We start from the raw sequence: 7,880 nt of genomic DNA, 5'->3' as shown, positions 1-7,880 counted from the left end.
AACAAAGACCCCAATGAAAAATAAGACATCTGTAAGAAGGGAGGACAGAAGTTTACTTCAGCTTATCCAGTTGAATAACTTGTTTTCATTGTAAGAACAACGGCATTACCACCTTAGATGGACAGAACTCCTACTTAATAAGACTTTGTCCACCCAAATTTACCTGCTAAGTCCTAGAATTTATAGGCAAGAAATGTGTGAAATGTTGGGTAGACTGGGGATCTGTGGACACTTTGTGCCTCAAATGGCCTGAACTTGAATGGACAGGACCTATCCACAGGACTCCAAACCGCTTCACACTATATCCAATCATTCATGCATTCACACACACATTCACACACTTATGGTGGCAAGCTACATTGCTGTCACAGCTGCCAAGCTGTGGCACCACCACCAACAGGCAATGTGAGTGAAGCGTCTTTCCCAAGGATGAGACAGACGGGGATTCAAACCGACAACCCACCGGTTACAGGACAAACTGCAACCACCGTTCCCCTGGAAATGGATTTTTACAAACCTTTAGACCTCACAGCCTTCTTTATAGTCACCAAGTTGTATTAGCAGAAAACTTTGAGATAATTGGAGAAATTTGTCATTTTAATTGATCAGAATTTTGCATAAGAAGGAAACATAATATTTGCTATAAAATGATGATGATGATCATCATCGTCAGCTTTATTAAAGACACAACTAGGTCCACATGAGAAAAAGAGAGAAAATAGTAACAGTCATAATAATTAAAAAAATAAAAAATTAAATTAAATAACACAAAAAATAATCACAATTACAAGTCACTGATTAACAGAAAGACTAAATCACCAAAGACTAAATCCACATTCTGGACTTAAACCTGACTGAGCTTTGTATAATATATGTTACTATAAGGATGATGTTATTTGTCGAATTAATTATTAAACTTTATTTGTAATCAGCTTTTCTCTAGTAAGCTTAAGCCATTTAGTAACTAATTTAGTTTTGACAAGATCTCAGGGAATAATTAACTCATTGTTTTTTTGTTTTTTTTGCCTAAGCCCTTGGCAGACTGTAAAATCACCTTTGTGCCTGTAAAATAAGACACACCTGTTGCTGTGTCAGGAAGTTGTGTCAGAATTGAATATTCCATTTCCTGCTCATGTTCCAATGCAGAGACGCTGAACCGTTTGTGAGCTTCCTGGAGTATTTTCCATGAGTACATGTGTCATCCACTAGAGCTAGATTCTGTTATGGGAGTTTTTATACAAATTCATTCAGCCATGTTGAACCAGTTAATGACAATGGTTCTGTTCATTTGTTTCTGTAAATCAAACAGTTTTAAAAGTGTACAGGAAGTAAGATCTTTAATAAGCGAGGAGCGAAAGGTAAAGATGTAAAAGGCTTTTTGATTGAACTGTTCAGAAGGACAAGTTAAATATGACCTTTAACATTTTCTGCTCTTCACCTTTGAGCTTTATTCTAAACTCTATTCCAAAAGGAAAACAGTTAAAAATGCTCTATTAATAGAATACTTTGCATTTGCTTTTCTCACTTTTCTCTTTCTACACGTTTATTGATTACTTTTTTGTAGCTTTAAAAGAAAAATGTGAAAAACTGTGTCGTTAGTGATAAATGTTTTTTTTTTTTGATGATGATGATGATGATGATGATGATGATGATGATGATGATGATGATGATGATGATGATGATGATGATGATGATGATTTGTATTTTTATTCTCTCCTTAGTGAGAGTGGTGGAGAGTGGAGAGTAGTAATGGTTTTCCCTAAAGCAGTGTGGTTTGGGTTTATTCCTCTGGTTATTTGCTACACTGAGAGCCAGACGGGATCCACACCCCTCTATGAGGTAAGCACTGAAAATTAAACTACCAGGCTTCATGGCCCCTAAAAATATACACAAAAAATATTTTGTCTCAGAATAATACCAAAAACAATTATTGATCAGTGTTGACTTCACAGTTGGATTAATCAGATGATTTTTACAGGACTTGATGGAAATCAACTCACCACTTCATGAGGGAGAGAAAAGAGAAGGTGAGTCACTGCAAAACACAATGTTCATTATTTACTTATAAAATATGCCTTATAGAATCAACATAAAGGTTTTGATGTCTGTATCTGTTTCCACTCTAGCTCCAACAAATGATTATGAGTTCCAAGCTGTGTTGGGCCTTTCTGAGCTGGAGGTTCTTGAACTGTTTCTGAAGAACCTCAGCTTCCCCATACTGATCAACGGCACAAGTCAGATTTCCAGTATGGACACCACAACAGGTACTTTTCAGTTAATATATTCACATTTGAAGTCTTTCAGCAAGTGTTGCATTATGTTTTTTTCCCCACAGTGTGCTCACCTAACATAGCTGGGTACCAATGTGTGTGTGAGGAGAATTTTGCCTGGTCTAATAACACCTGCATTGCATATGGAATGTGTGACGTCATGTGTGGTGACACATGTGGCTGCATTAATGACCTGCCAGCTGATGGTCAGTTCTGCCAGCTGAACAGCAGCCAAACAGGTAGGTTTAGAGCTGGTTTTAAAATGCATATGCTGACATTTGAATATGTACGACTTCTAGAAAATTTGCCCTCTGGTGGAGAAGTTAAGTAGGAGTTGGGAGAAGAGTAAACAACACCTGTAACACCAGTGTCCCAGTTCCTCCTGCACCACAACATGATGCTGCAGCCCCTCACAGTTGGGATACCACTCAAGAAGACAGGTTCTGTGTCCCAGAACCTGTCTTCTGGTTCTGGGACCCAGAACCTGTCTTCTTGAGTGGTATGATGATTGGACATTCCCATCATGTATATATTTGGGTGTAATTGTTTGAACAGATTAATGCTGCACCTTTAAGCATCTGGAAATTGTTCCCAAGGATCATTCAACTCTCCACAATCAATTCTGCTTTTGATATCTTGGCTGATTTCTTTTGATTTTCCCTTGGTGCCAAACCAGAGAGATGTTTTCTGGTGCTGTGGCCTTAAAATGCATCCATGGCTGTGTCTCTAATCAACGCACTTAGGTCAGGTAACATATCAGAAGTCTCCCATGACACAATTGAAGCAACATCTAGACTCCACCTGGATGTTGAACATTGGGGGCAAACAGATGATGACCTTAAGCGCACAGGTAGAGTGGTTACCAAGTGTCCTAAGAACAAGAGTCGATGATTTGGTGTGAAATAAATCTGTTCAGCTCTATACTGAACTCATGCACAGTTTTGTCTTGTTTCTAAAAGTAACTGAGCCTCTTAACGTTCATGCAGTTTGACTCGCCTGAAGTTAACCTGTTAATGTGAAAAGTGTTTCTCATCAACAAGCTTCATGAACTCTCCTCTTACCTCTCACACACAGACGCTGCGGACATCAATGTGGGCATTGTCTTGTTCATCCCAACCTCTAGTGTTTCGTTAAGTATATTCAGCTCATTCAGAAGTACTCTGCAAAACATCTCCTTCCCATTAGCCCTCTCTCAGTCTGTGGGAGTGAAAGAGATGTCCTTCACCACAGGTAAGTAACAGTGTAACTTAGGCGGTTTACCTTGTGAATCAGATTAAATGAGAATTAAAAAACCGTCTGTCTTTTTTGAAACAGCCTGTGATCCAAACTCTGCTAATGGGCTCCAGTGTCAGTGTGAGAGCGGCTTTGCTTGGCCATGTGACACGTGTAACAACAACACCAACTCATGCAACAATCAGACCTGTACATGTTTATATGGACTTCCTCCCAATGACGAGTTCTGTCAGCCTGTAACAAGTAAGAATAATGTTTTGTTTTTTTGTCTTTTTTATATATAAATGTTGTTAGTGTTAATCAAATAGACATCTGTCCAAGATCAATAGTTGCGTTCGATTGACCATATTTGCGCAAATTGGAATTGTGAAAATAAATTAGCTTAATGAAAACACAGCAATTTTGAAAAAAACACACAAAAAAAACATTTTTTTATGAAAAGGTTTTGCATTAGGATGAGTGAGTTTTTCAGTCATGTTGAAATTTGTGTATTTTGTAAAACTGCAATGGAAACACTTTTTCACATCATGAGTCACTGATCAACAGCGGAATGTTTCTACTGGTGGAAAAGACGAAGAAGACGACAGGAAGTGACAGGAGGATGACATTATCAGAATATCAACAAAGTTTAGCAAACATTCGGAATGGAATCTCAGCTACATTGACCTTGCTTGTTTAAATGCAAATATGTATGTCAGACTCTAGTCCTAATGATCCTACATCTGTTGCTTTCATTTAGTTTTGTTTCTTCTCTAACTCCACAGATGCCTCTAAGTGCAATTCAACTCCTCCACCTCCCACAGGTACGAAAAACATGAAGATCTGAGTTGTAGCTCAACAGATGAACAGAGCTTAGAGTTTGTTTCAGCAAACAGGTTCATCTTCTAGTTGCATCAGTAAAAACCTGCAGATTTTCATAAATTCTGATGTTTCATGTGCAGATTATGTCATAAAAACATATTTTACATAACAAACTTTTATTTTGTCACTTTAAAGCTCCAAGTTTAGTGTGTTTTCTTTGGATTGTATGTGATAATGTGATAGATCTAAGTAAATTTGTATGTGGATGTAAAATGAAAAAAAAAAAACGTAATTGTGAACAGGTGACAATCTGGAGAATTTGGATGTCTGAAGTTGCACAGCAGAAACAATAATTCAGCTTTTCAGTTTTCACACTATGTGTGAAAGATATTGTATTTTATTGATTTATCATTGAAATATTTCTGCTCTCAAATCCTTAAAAACAATTAATTCCTTCGGTTAGCTTTTAAAATGTATTGTTTTTTTTTTTTACTTAATGTTCTTTGATTTTTTTTTCACAGTGACATCAACACCACCAATAAATTATTCAACTCCAGAGAATAAAGTTACAAACACAACATTGTCAAAAGAAGTGCAAACTGCTGAAGCCATGGAAACAGCAACAACTCAAATAATACAAGATAGAAAACTGGCCACTGGTGTAACACCAGATATGCTAGTGATGAATGAAACCACATCAGAAAGAGCAAAAGACACAACAGTTGGAGATGTTAGCAAGTTATTAATAGTACCAAACACAACATCAAATGTAACCACGCTAGAACCAAGTCAAGACACAATAGTTGCTTTTAGTAAAAAACATCTTCACACAACAATGACAAATGTAACCACAACACAAATAGCAGTTGAGGCAACTTCAAGTGCAGCTACAGCAGAGACACTGGGAAACACAGAAACAGATGAATATTCTACAGGAAGAACTCTAAATATGGGATTACTAGATACAAACACACCAGGAACGGTGACAAACGTAACCACAGCAAAAATCACCGTTGAGACAACAGTGGTAGATGCAGTTACACCAGAAACAGTAACGCATGCAACCAGACAGGGAATAACCCTAAACACAACAACGCCAAATGAAACTTCAACAGACATAATACCTGACATAACGACAGGTGTAACCACAACACAAGTAGTGGAGACAACGTCAAATGCATCTGTACCAGACACAATGGTAAACAAAACAGTAGCACATGCAACCTCACCAGAAACAACCCCAACCACGACAGACACAGACACATATTCAACAGAAACAGTAATGACAACAAGATCAATAGATGCAACCTCACCAGGAATGGGCCTGAGCAAAAGAGTGACAAATGAAACCACAAGAAACACAGGTAGTGATACAACAGTGACACATGCAGTTACACCAGAAATAATGCCAAGTTCAGCTGTAACACATGCAACTGCACTGGGAACAACTCTAAACACAACAATGTCGAATGCAAATGCAAATGCAACTTCACCAGAAACAACCCCAACCATGACAGACACACACACATATTCATCAGAAACAACACTGAATACTAGACTAACAGATGCAGCCTCATCAGGAATGGACCTGAGCACAAGAGTGACAAATAAAACCACAATAGACCAAAGTCAAAACACATCACAGGGACTAACCCTAAACGCAACAATGTCAAATGCAACTTCACAACAAATACGTAAGTCAATACTGACCAATGTAACCACAACACCAATAGCAGTTAATAATACAGTGGTAGATATAGTTACATCAGATAGTACACTAACGTCAACAGTAACACATGCAACCAGACAGGAAATAATACCTGACACCACAATGGCAAAAGCAACCACAAAAAAAACAGTAGTTGAGACAACTTCAAATGCACCTAAATCAGAAATAATGACATCAATACGTGCATTTTCATTAGGACCCATGATAAATACCAAATTAGCAGTTTCAACCTCAGCAGGAATGGTAAACACAGCGCTAATACAGGTTAATGGAACCTTCACAATTAACATGGATTTTGATGACTCATACAATGATCTATCCAGTAAAGTTTATCAAGATGTCTGTGGTGCGGTAAGTATTAATTTATATCCATCTTTATTGTTGTAACCCTACTGAAGAATTTCTAGATAAAGACAGACATTTTTATTTGTGACTTTCTTTTTGTCTTAAACAGGCTAAAAACAACTGTCAGGAGTTTGTGTCAAAAACATGTACAGTCCAGAGTTTGACCTTCAGGTTTGTGTGTTTTTATATACATTTGAAATATGCATGTTTGGACACATGTGTACACATACATATGCACATAATATTGCACAAACTTAACAGTTTTGAAATTTGTCAAAACTTTCCAAATAAAGCCATTCAGAGTGGTCATCTGTGGAAACAATATTTCATGTATATAAAGTACTATATAAGTTGAAATATAAGATATAGTAACATTTCCAGATATGCCATTAGTTTCATACCAAACACATGTAGGCTAAATATTGTCATTCAGAGCATTTCACAATTTACATATAAATCATTAGTAAGACAAGTTCACAGGCTTGTGAAACGGTTTGTCAAACGTAGGAGCAGAAAGGACGGATTTGAACGGTGCACCTCCGCAGCTTTTCAAATGTGTACTCACATTGATCTGTTGATCATTGGTTGATTTATTACCAAAAATGTTGATTATAAACTATGTGTGAATCGAATTTGAAATTTCTTCAAGTAAAAAGGATACAGCAAGAATCCAAGCAGTTAGCTTTCCTTCTAGCATACAAGAGCATTTTTCAGGGATTATACAAAATTAACATTGTAGTTTTTTATTTTAAAAGCAATAGCCCCCATTCATTTTTGGAGGATATAAATATTAATATTGAATGTTTATCCTAATTGTTTCTAACATCTCTGTTGTTTGAAGGAGTGGAAGTACCATCGCTTACTACACCCTCACTGCCTCTTCAGGTGATGTTTCACAAGTTAAATTAGCAAAAGAGGAAATGTTAAAGCGCCTGGCAGAATCATACCCAGTGGAATTTGTTGGTAAGTAAACTGGAGAATGTCTTCTTCTGTAGTCTTCTAATAAATTACCTGCATGTAATGAGGATCGTCTAATTATTTTCTAATATTTTGCTTATGTAAAGACGAAGAAGTTAACACCACGACTGTATTTGCTGGGGAAGAAATGACAGTAACCTGTGGCCCTCCTCCTGAAGAACTCAGTTTTGGTTTGGTCAAAAGCGTAGAGTGGACACACATGGGTACAGTCATTAAGGAAGGGATTTCTTTGGAGAATGAACAGTCAGTCCTAAAACTGCCTTCTTTTTTTCCACTGAATGATGGTAAGAATGTTTTTGAATCATTGACACTATTGATTTTCCCATCTTTAAGATGCAAAGATGCTAAGATATTTTCTTATTTTCAACATAACACTGCAAAAAATGCTGATATGTAATGTTTTGCAAGATTTTTAACAGGTTGCAGGATAACAGAAATATATTTGTTGAATAATCTGTTCAGATATATTTTAAGTTATACATATTTAATGTTTCGTAGTCACACATTAAGACTCTGCACATTGC

General features: G+C 36.9%; 1 long non-coding RNA gene across 1 annotated transcript; it reads left to right on the top strand.

The window, feature by feature from the left end:
• The first annotated feature begins 4,190 nt into the window (after window positions 1-4,190).
• LOC145549809 (uncharacterized) lies at window positions 4,191-6,550 on the top strand. The gene is made up of 3 exons (XR_014085663.1): window positions 4,191-4,306; window positions 4,826-6,384; window positions 6,488-6,550. It is a non-coding gene; the product is annotated as an uncharacterized LOC145549809 (long non-coding RNA).
• Window positions 6,551-7,880: the final 1,330 nt, after the last annotated feature.

Source organism: Poecilia reticulata, chromosome 21 (assembly GCF_904066995.2).
Source record: "Poecilia reticulata chromosome 21, P_reticulata-male-v2, whole genome shotgun sequence".
NCBI classification, from domain to species: Eukaryota; Metazoa; Chordata; class Actinopteri; order Cyprinodontiformes; family Poeciliidae; genus Poecilia; species Poecilia reticulata.
This window is presented reverse-complemented; position numbering and strand designations above follow the sequence as displayed.